This window comes from Chlorocebus sabaeus, chromosome 9 (genome assembly GCF_047675955.1).
Source record: "Chlorocebus sabaeus isolate Y175 chromosome 9, mChlSab1.0.hap1, whole genome shotgun sequence".
NCBI classification, from domain to species: Eukaryota; Metazoa; Chordata; class Mammalia; order Primates; family Cercopithecidae; genus Chlorocebus; species Chlorocebus sabaeus.
Genome location: NC_132912.1, coordinates 96,871,078 through 96,887,222, shown reverse-complemented (window position 1 = coordinate 96,887,222; position 16,145 = coordinate 96,871,078). Strand labels below are relative to the sequence as shown.

The 16,145-nt window shown below is 40.1% G+C and overlaps 1 protein-coding gene and 1 non-coding gene across 3 annotated transcripts in view; one reads left to right on the top strand and one right to left on the bottom strand.

Moving 5' to 3' along the window:
• Positions 1-16,145, bottom strand: part of PLCE1 (phospholipase C epsilon 1) — a 346,476-nt gene that overhangs the window by 160,926 nt on the left and 169,405 nt on the right. The gene's annotated exons all lie outside the window — the stretch shown is intronic.
• On the top strand, positions 7,174-7,280 carry LOC119628261 (U6 spliceosomal RNA). The gene has a single exon (XR_005244550.1). It is a non-coding gene; the product is annotated as a U6 spliceosomal RNA (small nuclear RNA).

Genomic DNA, 16,145 nt, shown 5'->3' with positions numbered 1-16,145 from the left:
ATTATTTAGGAATTTGTAAATTATTTCCCATGGCTGAATGCTATACTAAGAGAGATGGAGCATCACTGTAGAAAGCCAGGAAGGAAGCTTTATTTTCTAGAAGGCACTAGAGAACAGGTGTGGCTCATGAAGAAACAGGCAGATGGGGGTGATGGGAGGATGAAAACACATACGCATCCTAGACTTTTGGGTCTCCGGGTCAACCTAGACATCATTCCACCTTGAGGGAGGGGAATCCCAGGCCAAGTCTTTGCTTGAGGGATACTGCTCTGAGAAGCTGCAGCACCGCTATAGAACCCTCTTGCCACCACACAGAGCCCTCCCTTCCCTTCCCCTCCCCTCTCCTCTCTGTCCATGCAGGTGATAGCCAGCCTCTGACCTCAGTTATAAGCTGCCATTCCCAGAAGCTATCCATAAATTGCAGAGCCCAGAAATACTAGGTAGGGCCAAGGCATAAGCCTCTAAATTTGACGAGCATTTTCCACCTAATGCCTTAGGGTACAGTGCCTTTGGGGAACCCCTTCCCCCAGGGTTAGTAGTTTCTAAAAATGCTTGTTCAGATCCTGATCCCCCCAAGAGCCTTGGGCTTGGGCTAGAGTCCAGCAAAACCTGCCATTTCCCATTTCTTTCTTTCTTTTATTTATTTTTTGCTTTTTGGTCCCTATGAAAAGTAAAAGCATTTTTTTCTTGCTATGCCCTAGATGAAAATCCAGAGTTTATAAGATAATCCCACAGAATCCTGCATAATGTAAGGGAGTCATGACAGGTAGCCATTGCTAATTTTGCTAATTTCAGTTTTTTTTTTTTTTTTTTAAATAAAGCTTGAGTTCAGTTGTTACATGAATTGCCCAAAAATCCAGCTTGTGAGTGGTCAGCCCCAGAACTGGCAAAAGCTAAGAGAGAACCTGGAGTTTCTAGCTTCTGGCCCAGTCCTCTGTGTTATCCCAAGCTGAGCCTGGGTTATTCTGGGCATGCTCAGTGTCCAAGGGCTGGCATTATTAGCTGCCAATACATCTGAATGGGTTTCAGAAATGTTAAGGAGAAATTCATTCATTAAGAGTGCCTACTACGGGCCAGGCATGGTGGCTCACGCCTGTAATCCCAGCACTTTGGGAGGCCAAGGCGGGTGGATCACGAGGTCAGGAGATCGAGACCATCCTGGCAAACACGGTGAAACCCTGTCTGTACTAAAAATACAAAAAAAAAAAAAAAAATTAGCCCGGCGTGGTGGCGGGCGCCTGTAGTCCCAGCTTCTCAGGAGGCTGAGGCAGGAGAATGGCGTGAACCCGGGAGGCGGCGGAGCTTGCAATGAGCGGAGATCGCGCCACTGCCCTCCAGCCTGGGCGACAGAGCAAGACTCTGTCTCAAAAAAACAAACAAACAAAAAAAGGGTGCCTACTATGTGCCAGGCTTTGTTTTCAGCTATCCTGATGTTGAAATTTAGTGAACAAGAACAAAGTTTTGTTCATATGGAACACCTAAGAAAGGAGATAAACAATAAGCACAGTAAATGAGTAATGATGCATATGAGAAAGTGATAAAATTGTTATGGTGAAAATCAAACAGGGTTCCAGGATGTGGGTGGGGAAGCTGTAGTGTTACATAGCATATCTTTTTTTTTTTGAGACGATGTCTTGCTATGTCGCCCAGGCTAGAGTACAGTGGCCTCCCGGGTTCAAGCGATTCTCCAGCCTCAGTCTCCCAAGTAGCCAGGATTACAGGCATGTGTCACCATGCCAGCTAATATTTGCATTTTTTAGTAGAGACAGGGTTTCGCCAGGCTGGTCTTGAACTCCTGCCCTCAGGTGATCCACCGGCCTCGGCCTCCCAAAGTGCTAGGATTACAGGTGTGAGCTACTGTGCCTGGCCCACATAGCATATCTTAACTAGACTGTTAGTGATTGTCTCACGTTTTCTGCAAAAGTGGGCAAAACTTTACCCTCCAAGGTGCCCTTGGCTTGGTCATCATCACCCTTTCTCAAGTCTCAATGGTCGCCATTAATTGAGCTCTTAGTCCTCACCATTTATTAGCCCTTTGTGTTAAGTAACACATTTAATTCTCACAGTGAACCCTGTATGGTGTTGTGATTATCCCCCTGCTACAGACGATAAAACACAGGTCAGAAACGTTAAACATTTTGCTTAAAGACACCCTGCTATTGAGAGACAGGGCTGAAATTTAATTGCAGCTCTGACTCCAAAATCTGCCCTCTGTTACGCTCAGCATTTTGAGGCATCCTTTGCAGAGGAGACATATTTCTACACACACACACACACACACACACACACAGGTTTTTTCTCTTCTGGGTAGAGAATGGAGTTGAAGAGTTAGGTAGGAATACCTTACAGGATTCTGACTTTAGAAGGCATCTCCTCCCCAAGCCAGCTGAGCAACCTTCTGATCGTGATTTTAAATTATATCCTATCAAAACCTGGGAGAATCTCCATGTGCCTATGTGTCAGAAACTGTATCTTTCATTCCCATTCCATATGAGGGGTGGTGAAATGGGTACAAGCTTTCTTGAGAGGCAAAACAAAATTTTAAGCATGTCTATTCTTTGTACTAGAAATCTTGCTTCTACAATATTATCCAACAGAAACTCTTGCAAAAATATAGACCAAGTGAGGTAAATTTATATGTACTGAAATTGAATTTATTTCATAAAATATTGAGGACAAAAAAGCAAGTTGAGAACAATGGAATCTTATCCTATTGAGGGGAAAAATAATTTTGTAAATATAGGTATATGTTGCATATCCTGTCCAGTGCACACCAAATAATAGTGTATCTCTTACACAGTTCTGTTTTGCTCAACTTTTTTGTAATGCACATATGACAGTACTTTTAAAAATAGATCAAAATGGGCCGTGCACAGTGGCTCACACCTGTAATCCCAGCACTTTGGGAGGCTGAGGAGGGTGGATCAACTGATATCAGGAGGTGGAGACCAGCCTTGCCAACACGGTGAAATCCCGTCTCTACTAAAAATACAAAAAGAGGCCAGGCGAGGTGGTGGGCACCTGTAATCCCAGCTACTTGGGAGGCTGAGGCACAAGAATCACTTGAACCCAGGAGGCAGAGGTTGCAGTAAGCTGAGATGACACCACTGCATTCCAGCCTGGGCAACAGAGTGAGACTCCGTCTCAAAAAAAAAAAAAAAAATCAAAATGATATCCAAAAAATTCAAGGCAACAAAATCTCAATCTTCTCATGGTCAAAAAACTGGTTCAGCTTTTGGCCTGTTCAGATTTTTTTCCCAATATATATGGTAATATTGTTTTTTTTTTAAAGTTATTTTAAGTTACAATTAGAGAAGAAAGTAGGAAAAACTTATTTTATCTACTCTATCCATTTTCCTTTGCTCTGAATTAATTTTGTAGACTTTTTTAAAGTATTAGATTCTCAATTGCACATTTAATAGTCCTTTAGTGGTGCAATTCTAATTACATAAAATAAGACAGAGAGAGAAGAACATTGATTTCTTCTTATAGAAGATTCGGAGCTGACTTAAATACACTAAATCTCAGGAAGAGCTGAGAATTGCTTTCAACAGGGAAGCGATGGGTTTAGAAAAAGGTTAGTTAATTGGTGATTTTATCTTATTATCTGTTATTGGTTTTCAAAGTAACAAAATCAATCTTGCAACAAATGTGTCTGGCTTGTCCTGAACATTACATGAAAAAGATGAGCTCATAAAATCAATGAAGCATATTACTTCTAAGTCAGTACTTAAAAGAGAAAAAAAAAAAAAACCCAATATATTCAAACTGAGAGTTAAGACATATTTAGATGAAACAATCTACCAGACAGAAGAGCCTTAGAGCAAAAAGAAAAAAGCTGATAGAATCTTCATTAACAAAAAAACAACTTTTGCTCACTGTGCAAAACGTAGAAAATATAAAGAAGTATAAAGAAGAAAATTTGCGGGAGGCTGAGGCGGGAGAATCGCTTAAACCCAGGAGGCGGAGGTTGTGGTGAGCCGAGATTGCGCCATTGCACTCCAGCCTGGGCAACGAGAGCGAAACTCCATCTCAAAAAAAAAACAAAAAACAAAATTTAAAATAATAATCTTATACCCAGAGGTAACCTCTGCTAATACTTTTGTTGTTGCATTTCATATTTATCTATAAATACATGCAATATTCACAAAATTAGGATCAGAGAACACATTCTTTTCTAGCTTAAAAAAACTCTATAATGCACTTTTCCCCCAACTCTGAGGTTATTCTTGTAATACTAGATTTTTGATGGCTCTTTATGTTATATTTACATCTTTTTACCATTATAATAACACTGTGATAAACAATCTTGTAAATATAACTTTATCTATGCTTACTATGTTAAATAACATTGAAAGAGAAAAATTCCCTACCCGCATTGGGAAATTTCCAGGGAGCAGCATTTTCTCATCTATTCCTTTTATAGCACATTAACTAACTGTTTTATCAATACTCACTGATCACTCATCTATTTCTGATTACATTGGGTAAAAAAGAATATGTGAGTCAAAATTCATATGGTAAGTTGTAATAGTATGTTGTCTCATATAGGGGAAGATGGCATCACTGACTCAAAGTTTACAAGAGGGGGAACTCTGGAGTGTTTTTGGTGACAATCTGATGCCCTCTTACCCAGCAGCATAGTCTTGAGGTATGGCTGACCTTCTAGATATGGAATGGTTTCAAAATTCAGCCTAAGCAGGCAATCTGAGCTCCAAAGTCTGACCTGGGTGAACTATTTAAACTACACTAATTATTCTGAAAGGATTCTGTGTCTCTGTTTTGTAACAATCAACAACCATCATCATAAAAAATTATAATATTATTTAACATATAATAATATAACATCCCAGTACTTACAATGTGCCAGCAATTGCATTAAAACTCTCTACCAAGATCTCACTCTATCCTCACAACCACTCTATGTAGACAGCACAGCACCCCATGCTGTTGTTATTCCCATTAGCAGATGGGGACACAATTAAAGAACTTGCTCAACATCACACTGAGATAAGTAATGGAACCAGTGCCACATCGGTCCAACACCAAAGTCCAGCATCTTGAAATCACCAGCCTACACTGACTCGAAGGTTTTCTTCCTTTTAGTCTCAGTACACAAATGACAATCAGAGGGTGAAAGAGGCAGGACTCGGGCCGAATGCCTGAATTGGAAGGAACTACAGGGAGAGCTGGGATGAATTTTCCACACTTTACACATCAGAAAACCATGCCTCTGAGCTTCTTGCCCAAGCTTCTTGCCCAGGGTCACAGAGCTGATTAGTGGCAAAGGTGGACCAGAACTTGGGGACCCTGACTCCCAGTCCAGGGCATTGTCTCCATACTCCACTGCCTCCCTTACTGGTGTGGTTAGGATCTCAGGTGCTGTAAGCTCCTGGGGGCAGCTCCCCCAGAGTAGATGTAGAGTGGGATCTTGGGACTAATATGTGTGATCGCAGCCCAACTCAGTTGCTGATTTGCTTCATGACCTTGGATATGTTCTAAATAACTATGGGTATGTCACAGTGATGATGGGGAAATTAAAACAAGAAAATACATGTAAATGTTTACTACATATTCAGCCCTCAATAGTCAGTCATCTTATTATCATCATTAATTTAACATTTGCAAGAGGAAGAAGGAATTCTGGAGCCTTTCATCTTAGAAGCTTAACGAGGAGACTCAGTCATATTTCCAACCATTTCAGGCTATGGAAACTTTTGCTTTGTTTTTATAACCTGCAACTTGCACCCTTTGGTGTGGTGCCCACAATAATAAAAAGAAAGTATTTTTTAAGATCCCAAGTGATACCTCACTTACTCTTCTTATAAAAAGAAATGTCTGTATCATCTTGCCACACACTGTACTAAAGAATCCCCCCATTGAAAAAAGACCCCGCTTCCCCAAAACACCAAAAAAAAAAGGCTGTTTTTAACTCTTCAGCTCTTCCCTCTATGAAAAGAATATGTGTGACACAATAAAATAAAAAAAAGATATATATATATATGGTCTCTGCTCCCAGTTCCTGACATAGGGCTCCTAAAACTCTAGGAGCATCTTTTTTCCCTCTTCTATGGTCCTAAATCCCTTAGAGTTTCCTAGTGATAGGAGTGTCTTTTGTTCTAATGAGGTAACTCTTGGTGGGCTCCTGGATAGCTTCAAGATGAGGGCTGCGCACCAGAAAAACCAAGGCATGATTACAAGCTTGGAACTTTAAGCCCCACCCACCATCCTCTGGGGAGGGGAAAAGAACTGAAGACTGACTAAATTAATCACGCTGAGGTGATGAAGCCTCAATAAAAATTCCTCAACTATGAGGTACACAGAGCTTCTGGGTGAATGAACACAAGGAGGTGCTGGGAAGGTGGTCATCCAGAGAGGGTATGGAATCTTCATACCTCTTTCCCCACACGTTGCTCTATGCACCTCTTCATCTGGCTGTTCATATGCGTCCTTTATCATAAACTGGTAAAATAAGTAAAGTGTTTCCCTGAGTTCTGTGAGCCCATTAGAGCAAATGATTGAACCTCAGAAGAGAGTCATGAAGACCCCCATTTGTAGCCAATTTGGTCAGAAATACCAAAGGCCCAGGACTTGTGATTGGTGTCTGACGTGGGAGCAGTCCTGTGGCACTGAGCCCCTACTTAACCCGTGGTGTCTGATGCTAGCTCCGGGTGGAAAATGTCAGAATTGTGTTATAAAACACCCAGTTCATGAAAGGAGAGACGGAGAACAGATCGTTGGTGTGGAAAACCCCCACACATTTGGTGTCGGAAGTGTTGTGAGTGTAGAGGAAACAGTTTTTTTTTTTCTGTTAATATTCACATCCCTTCCACTGTGGCATTATTATCACACCCCATCAAGATGTCAGAACATTCTCAGAGTTAAATTCTTTCATGCTAAAACACTGCTGAGCTATTTATGTTCATTCTTTTTTTAAACTGAGATATAATTCACATGCTGTAACATTTATTTTCTAGGCTGGGCACAGTAGCTCGCATCTATAATCCCAGCACTTTGAGAGGCTGAGGTGGGAGGGGCACCTGAGCCCAGGAGTTTGAGACTGCAGTGGGCTATGATTGCACCACCACACTCGAACTTGGGCGACAGAGTGAGACCCTGTCTCTCTTTTTTTTTTTAAACTTTCTAAGGTGTATAGTTTAAAGTATACAATTTGTGCTCACTTCAGCAGCATATATACTAAAATTGGAATGATACAGAGAAGATTAGCATGGCCCCTGCGCAAGGATGACATATACATTTGTGAAGCATTCTGTATTTTTTAAAAAACAAGAACAAAAAAAAAAAAAGTGTACAATTCAGTGGTTTTTAGTATATTCAGAGTTGTGTAACTATCACCATAATCAATTTCAGAACATGTAGATCACCTCCTAAAACATGTAACCCTGTATATGTTGGCCATCACTCCATTCCCCCAGTCCCTCTCACCCAGGCCCTGACAACTACTAGTCTACCTTCTATCCCTAAGGATTTGCCCCATGCTGGACATTTCATATAATGGGATCATAGAATATGTGGCCTTTTGTGTCTGGCTTCTTTCACTCAGCATAATGATTTAAAGGTTTATCAATGTTGTAATATGTATGACTATTTCATTTCTTTTTAATAACTGAATAATATTCCATTGTATGTATATACCACATTTTGTTTATTCATCAGTTGATGGACATTTGAATTGTTTACATTTTTGGGCTGTTATGAATAATGTTGTTATGAGCATTTGGATAACATTTTTGTGTGAATGTATGTTTTCACTTCTCTTGGACATATAACTAGCAGTGGATTGTTGGATCATATGGTAACTCCTATGTTTAGCATTTGGAAGACCTTCCAATTGTTTCCCACAGGGGTTGTACCAATTTAAGTTCCCACCAGCAATGATTGGGGCTTCAATTTCCCCACATCGTTGTCAGCACTAGTTTTCTTTTTACTTTTTTTTCCCCAATTATCTATCCTAGTGGGTGAAGTGGTACCTTATAGTTTTAAATATATATATATAGTTTTAAATATATATATAAATATATATAGTATATAATTTTAAATAATATAAATATACAGTTTTAAATATATAGTTATATATATTTATGTAAATAGATAAATATAAATATATATATATATGAGAGAGAGAGAGAGAGAGAGACGGGGTCTTGCAATGTTGACTAGGCTGGGCTTGAACTCCTGGCCTCAAGCAATCTTCCCACTTTGGCCTCCTAAAGTGTTGGGATTAGAGGCATGAGTCACCATGCCCGTCCTGTACTTTGTGGTTTTGATGTTAATGTTCCTAATGACTAATGATGCTGTGCATCTTTTCATGCGCTTAATGGCCATTTGTACATTTTCTTTAGAGAAACACCTATTCAAGTCCTTTGCCCATTTTTGAATTGTGTTGTTGGGTTTTCTGTTGTTGAATTTTAGTTCTCTATATAGTCTGGCTAGTAATCTCTTATTATACATGTGATTTGCAAATATTTTCTCCCATTCTGTAGGTTGCCTTTTTACTCTGTTGATAGTGTCCTTTGATGCAGAAAAGTTTTTAATTCCAATTTATCTATTTTTTTCATTTGTTATCTGTACCTTTGGTATATATCCAAGAAATCATTGCCAGACCCAATATCGTGAAGCTTTTCCTCTACATTTTCTATGAATTTTATAGTTCTAGGTCTTCTGTGCAGGTCTTTGATTCATTCTGAGTTAACTTTTATACATGGTGCAAGGTAAGGGTCCAACTTCATTGTTTGGCATGTGGATATCCAGTTTCCCCAGCACCGTTTACTGGAAGGCTTGTTCCTTCCCCACCGAATGGTTTCGGTATCTTTATTGAAAATTATTTGACCATATATGTTAGGGTTTATTTTTGGGCTCTGTGTTCTATTCCATCGGTCTTTATGTCTGTCTTTACGCCTATATCACAATATTTTGGTTACTACAGCTCTGTAGTAAGTTTTGAAATGAGAAAATGTGGCACATATACACCATGGAATACTATGCAGCCATAAAAAAGGATGAGTTTATGTCCTTTGTAGGGACATGGATGCAGCTGGAAACCATCATTCTTAGCAAACTATCACAAGAACAGAAAACCAAACACCGCATGTTCTCACTCATAGGTGGGAACTGAACAATGAGATCACTTGGACTTGGGAAGGGGAACATCACACACTGGGGCCTATCACGGGGAGCGGGGAGAGGGGAGGGACTGCATTGGGAATTATACCTGATGTAAATGACGAGTTGATGGGTGCTGACGAGTTGATTGGTGCAGCACAGCAACATGGCACAAGTATACATATGTAACAAACCTGCACGTTATGCACATGTACCCTAGAACTTAAAGTATAATAATAATAATAATAATAATAAAAAGAAAATTATTTGACCATATATGTTAGGGTTTATTTTTGGGCTCTGTGTTCTATTCCATCGGTCTTTATGTCTGTCTTTATGCCTGTATCACAATATTTTGGTTACTACAGCTCTGTAGTAAGTTTTGAAATGAGAAATCTTTTTAAAAATTATTTTGGCTACTCTGGCTTCCCTGTTCATTCCTGCAAAAAAGACAGGTTGAATTCTATATAGATTGTACTTAATCTACAGATTGCTTTGCAAATATATTGCCATTCGAACAATGCTAAATCTTCCATTTCATGAATACAGGATGTCTTTCCATTCGTTTAGGTCTTTAACAATTTCTTTCAACAGTATCTTGTAGTTTTCAATATATAATCAGTCTTGCACTTTTTTTGTTAAATTTATTCCTAAGTATTTGCTTCATTTTCATACTACTATAAATGGATTTTTTTCTTGATTTCATTTTTGCATTGTTAATGACTGGTTTGTAGAAATACATCAGATCTTGTACGCTGCAACCTTGCTGAACTCATTTATTAATTCTAATAGTGTTTTAGTGTATTCCTTAGGATTTTCTATGTATGAGTACATCATCTGATAATAGAAATGGTCTTACTTCTTCTTTTCCTATCTGGATGCCTTTTATTTATTTTTGTTGCCTAACTGCCCTGGCTAGAACTGACAGTACATCATTTTTGGTTCTTGATCTTAGGTGGAAAGTTTTCAGTCTTTCACCAGTATGCGTGATGTTAGCTGTGGGCTTTGCATAGATGCACTTTTTCAGGTTGGGGAAGTTCCTTTCTATTTCTATTTTGTTGAGTGTTTTTTTCATAAAAAGATGTTGGATTCTGTGAAATGGTTTTTCTATGTCTATTGAGATGTCCATGTGGTTTTTGTCCATTGTTCTAGTAATGTGATATATTGCATTGATTGATTTTCATGTTTAACTCTACATTCATTTTTATATGAATATATTCCATGTTTAAGTATGGTCTAACTGAGAAGAGCTTTGTACAAGACCAACAGACATTTACTGTCATTTTGCAATTCTGGCTTTAACTTGGACCTGTATTTTGGACAAGAACAGATGGCAAATTGCAACGTGACTGTAACCATGACTTCATATCATAAACAATCTGATATTTTTAAAAATTATGTTTGTTTCAAAGAAAGAAAATCTATATATATTTTGAAAGTAATGTTGAACATGCACCTTTTATTGTTGTTTGTTATTATAATCACATTTTCAACCTTTGATGATATGAGTATCAATTAAAATAGCTCTATGACCTAAAATCAGTGCATGATATTTCTGATTTTGAACATACTATTGCAGAAATAACCTGTACCAGACTTTGGGTAGGTCAAGTCACTTAAGTTAATGAGAAAAACACATATGGACTTGGAAATTTTTCTCCTATAAAAGGCAGCAGTAATAATGATACTGATAAAATTATTTGCTAACATTTACAGAATGTGCTTCTTAGCTATCTAAGTACATTACTTGAAAATTTTTATTTAAGTATCTTATTCAATTCTATCAGCAACTCCATGGCTGATGTACAATTAGTATTCCATTTTATAGATGAGGAAACTCAGAGATGTTAAGTAACTTGTCCAAATATTCACAAGTAGTTAACTAATGAGGCCAGAATTCTGAATCACATGTGGGTGACTCCAAAGCCCAGGCTTTTAACCATTTGTTGTAGTTTGGGTACCAGAGTTTAAATTATGAAGGAACTCATAATTGTTCATTTTCCCTTTTCAACTGAAATGGGACCAAAACCTAGAAGGTCATAGATTTGCAGCGTTCCACTTGTTGAGCAAATGCTATTACACATTTAGTACTCATTGTGTACTTACTATGTGGATTCCACCTATGCGATGTATCTAATCTAGCAATAAACAAGGTTGTATAGGAACTGTTTTATATTTAACTATGCAGTTAATACGTTTTTAAGCTATGTTTGATGATTTAAGTAGAAACTCTTTATTGACAAAGTCAAACCCACTTCTGCTGTCCAGAAGCTCTTTAGTTTAATTAAGTCCTATTTGTCTATTTTTGTTTTTGTTGCATTTGCTTTCGAGGACTTAGTCATAAATGTTTTGCCTTGGCCAACATCCAGAGAGTTTTTCCTAGGTTTTCTTCTAGGACTTTTATAGTTTGAGGTCTTACATTTAAGTCTTTAATCCATCTTGAGTTAATTTTTGTAAATGGTGAGAGGTAGGGGGTCCAGTTCCATTCTTCTTTATATGGCTAGCCAGTCAAACCCACTTCTCACAGGAACAAAACGACTATGCCAAAGTGTCTAGTGATTCATTTGGGATACTATAACTGGGTGTGTTAAAATCACCACAGAGTTGTTTTGTGGAGGGGGCTTGGGAAACTACAACTTTAAGCCCAACTCCAAGGACCTTCTTTGAGTCTTGGCTCATGACACTACCTTACTGTGGCTTTCTTCTTAACTCTCCAGCCATGGTGCTCATTTCTGGCCCCCTTGTAGCCTTTCAACCTGAAAGTTCTCAGTCCTTGGCACACCGCTCTCTCATCCTAAGAAAGCTCACCTCAAGCTGTAACCATCACAGTTAAGCACATGGCTTATAAATGTGTGACTCTGGTTTTGACCTCTCGCCCCAATAAAATCCTAATGCTTCTGTTGGCATTCTACTTGAATGTCCCAGCATCTCAAAGTCAAGATATCCAAACTGGATCTAACTTTTCACGTTCTTTTTATAGCACAACCTTCATTTCCCCAGGACCAAACTCTTGGAGGTATTTGTTATTCTCTCATGTCTTGGGCTAATTTTGCGTCCATTTGCCCACCAGTTGTCTTGAGAATTGGTCCCTTCATGTATATTCTCATTGCTTTCCCTTGACTTCCACCCAAGTGAGTATTTGCAACAAGCTCCTGATTGTCCTATGCTGTGAAAGACCAAGGGGAGTCCTTATGGAACCCACTATTGGCCAAAGTCCAGGGGATTATATGGGCTGTTTGGCCTTGTGAGAGATGATTTCCATGATGGCAGTGGGAGGTGGGAGGATGGAGGCCAGCCCAATGAGACATGTAAAGAAAATGCACATGAATGATACAGGTCTGGGGGAGACCTCAAATTTCCATCCTGAGGTCAGTTTCTTTCTGATTTGGTATAAAACAGTTATAGGACATGGAGGAACGGCTGCTGGCCTCTCTCTGGAGAGCCTGAGCAGTACAGACAAAGGAGGTGTTGGTCCCCACAGCTGACCATGGACAGCTCAGACTGCCAGAACCCCCATGCCCACTGGACTGCTGCCAGCTCTCACTGCGCAAATCAGGGCTGCAGGCCTGAGAGTCCCGGGCACCTTCATGCACTGCACATGCTTCCTCCAACCAGAGGCCTCTCCAGGGCTCTATATCATATAAAGGAGAGTGCTCAGAGGCATGGGCTCTGAAGTGGGATGTACTCAAGTTCAAATCCTTGCTTAGATACTCCCTAGATGCTCAACCCTCTAGTTAATCACTCAGAACAGCAGGCCATCTGGTCAACGTCCTGTGAACTCCCAGCTAGAAGGACTGCAAAACATCATGGAAGATAGGAGATGATACAGCAGAATATCAATTTCCCTAAACTCTTCACAGATGAGATAGCGGAAATGAATTTCCCTAAACTCCTCACAGGTAAACTATCCTATGTGGCTGGAACAAATACTTTGGTGTGCCTCTGAGTGGAAGTGGACTGGGATCACTACATCTTCTTCAAACAGTCTGCTAAAACAAGGGAACCTACTAAGCCTAACCACAGGGCCTTGGGCTTGTAGACTGAGGCTGGAAAGTTTGGGGTTCAGGACAACAAAGGATCTGAAGTCACCAGCTGTCTTCTCTCTCCTCAGTCTCCTTCTTAAATAATTGAAATTGTAGGGGCATAAACTTAGCCCCAAAGTCTCAGTTTTCCCATCTTTGAAATGAGGATTATAATCCCACCCTGCCAGGTTGTTCTGAGAAGTACAGAAGACACGCATACAACACTCAGCACAGCGGTGGGGCCGCAATGGAAGGCCCGCATGTTTCTGCATGACCTCCACGTAGGTTGTCATATACACCGGGAGTGTGTTAACATCTACTTGTTTATAAGCACATGAAAGTTAGCAACGGGGGGAAATAGGTCATTTATACACATAAGACAGGTGGCTCGTTCACTCCGTTGGAGTCCTAATTACTCACTGGCCAGTTATTTCTTTCAGGGCAATTTCCTTTTTGTCTACAGTTACAGATATAAATATAAAAAATACAAGAAGATACTACTTTGAGACAGCAGGTGAATCATATCTAATTACTCTGTAGTCCCTTCACCTGAAGGGACCCGATTGCCCAGCCCCTGCTGTCTCTGAAGGAAAAACCATCAACCAGAACTTCCTTCTGGTCACTCTGAGTGGGTTTTATCATTGTTGAATATGGACTCTGGGCGCCAAAGAGAATCTTCAAACATTTTCTCAATGGATGGGAATTGGGGGATTTTAAAGTTGACCTTGAAACTGAATGAGACCAAGGGACTCAAAGATAGAAGGCAGAGGAGAAAAGATTAAGGTTGTATAGCCAGAAGTAGAACCTAGGTTTTTATCTGGGAATTTTATTTTTAAAATCACAGTTTCTATCACTTCTCAGCCTTTTGGCTAAGATCAAGTGTAAAAAACACAGTTTCTGACCCGAAGTCTCAGGTGAGCCTTGAGATTCTGATGGTTCTGGGCCCACACTTTTAGTTGCAAGAGGGTTGATGCTGGTAAAGCACTTAGAACAGTTTATGACATGTAGTGCATGATTCAATAAAAGGCAGTCATTATTGCTGTTGTTTTTATTACCTGCAGCGACTGAGCTGCATGTAGCTCTCAGAAGTTAAGAAATGGCATTTGGGTTTAGAAGTCAGTTTTCTGTGAACTTGATTGGCTCAGATCAGTCAAGGCTCAAAGACTGATTCAAGTAGCCTGTGTGAACTGACCACACCAAGATTTTGAAGTCAAAATCTTGGGCTGCTCTGGCTATGCGGACTGTGCCAAGAGTGCTCAAATGCACTGACTCAGGGGAGGAGTTTAGCAGCGTGGACCCCTTGGCACACATGGGTAGATTTTTTACAGCGGTGCTGTGTCATAGTAAAAATGCCTCCATTCTTAACTGACTCTAATTTTCATTACATTTCATTTTTCTCCCAGGGATGCTAAATCTTCAGGACTAGTCCTTTTACTATATCCAGTGTCAAGGTAGAGTGGAACGAACAGGGCCAAGGGGATTAAAGACTTGGGGTGCTGTGTGAGAGGTTAGAAAGTTCTGGAATAGACATGGCAGCCATGGTAGCCAACTCTTCTCAGACAACTGGTTTAATCTCTCCAAGTCCAGACATTCAGGGCAGAAGCAAGGAAGAGAATAAGCACTGGAGGTCCTACAAGTAGAATCCATTGGCAAGGCTGATCTGTGACCCACTTTTGATAAATGAGGTATGACGTCTATGCTTTGCTGAACATATCTGTTTCTGTGTTTCTGTGTGTCTATATATCCTTTCCTCCCTTCTCCCTTTCCTTCCACTTCCTATAGTCCCTTTTCCTACCCTCTCTTCCTTCCGTCCTTTCTCTCTTCGCCTTGGAAAGGAAAATTCTGCATTAAAAAATTCCAACTTTCTCATGGTTGAGCTAGAGAAGGAGAAAAGGGATTTATTTGCCTGTGCATGATCCAACTGAGCTAGGGAGGAAGACCAGAGAGAACTTCCAGGGAAGGTGAGAACTGATTGTGGCTGATACACCTTGGAATAGTGATAAGGGCCACGAGTGAATGGAAGAAACGAACCTTGAAGGCAAGAGTTGGGAATAGCTGCTGTCCTGGATCCCTATCCTCCCAAGATTTGCCCCGACCTAGGGCCCAGTACACCTGCAAACCAGGATGCCCGTTCCAGCTCCATTTCTCAAGGCCCCCTGCATGTTCCCCTCTCCTGCCAAACCTGACCCCTCCAGCTCCCATCCTGAGACACATCCTGCAGCTAAGCCTTTGTTCTTGCCATTTCTGAGTGCCTTCTTTGCTCTATCTCCACTTTCTTTGGACAGTGTTCTAATCACTTTATATTCATTAATTTACTTTTTATCCCATTATAATTACCTGAGGCAAGTGTCTGCATTGTCCTATTTTACAGATAAGATGATGAAACTTAGAAGAGAGGAGTTAAGTAACTTGCCCCAGATCATGCAGTTTCTATGTGGTTGATCTGGGACTTAGGTCTATCTGTCGTCAAACTCCACATTCTTAATTGCCAATCTTTGCCTTTTGTGTATCATCCTGCAATGTAACCACTGGTTCATGTCTGTCTCTCTGTTAAGCAAAATCAACTCCTAGAATTAAGAACAGTGCTTCATTTCATTTTTTTCATCCCTAGCTAGAACAGGGGTGGCAGGCATTCTGCAAATGTTTCCTATATTGTGCTACATTCTATTATATTTCCTACAGGTAGACTACAGGCAGGGTAAGAGCTCCATGATAGTTCAGATCACGCTTCTGTGAGATATGGATTTGTGACCATCTAGGGCTTGGTTCTTGGCTGCTCTGTGCTTTGGTTTCCCATCTCTATGCCCATCTCCATCTGTAACAGACTGTGAATATCAGGGATCCAGGGTATTATTTCATTCTTCTTCAATCCAGTCCCCTCCACTGTCACAATATAGTGCCTAGCATAGCGTCCAGTCCACGGCAGGCACTCAATTGACTATTTATTGGATGAATGAACATTCATAATTCTCTAATCTCTAATCTGCCTCCCCAAATTTT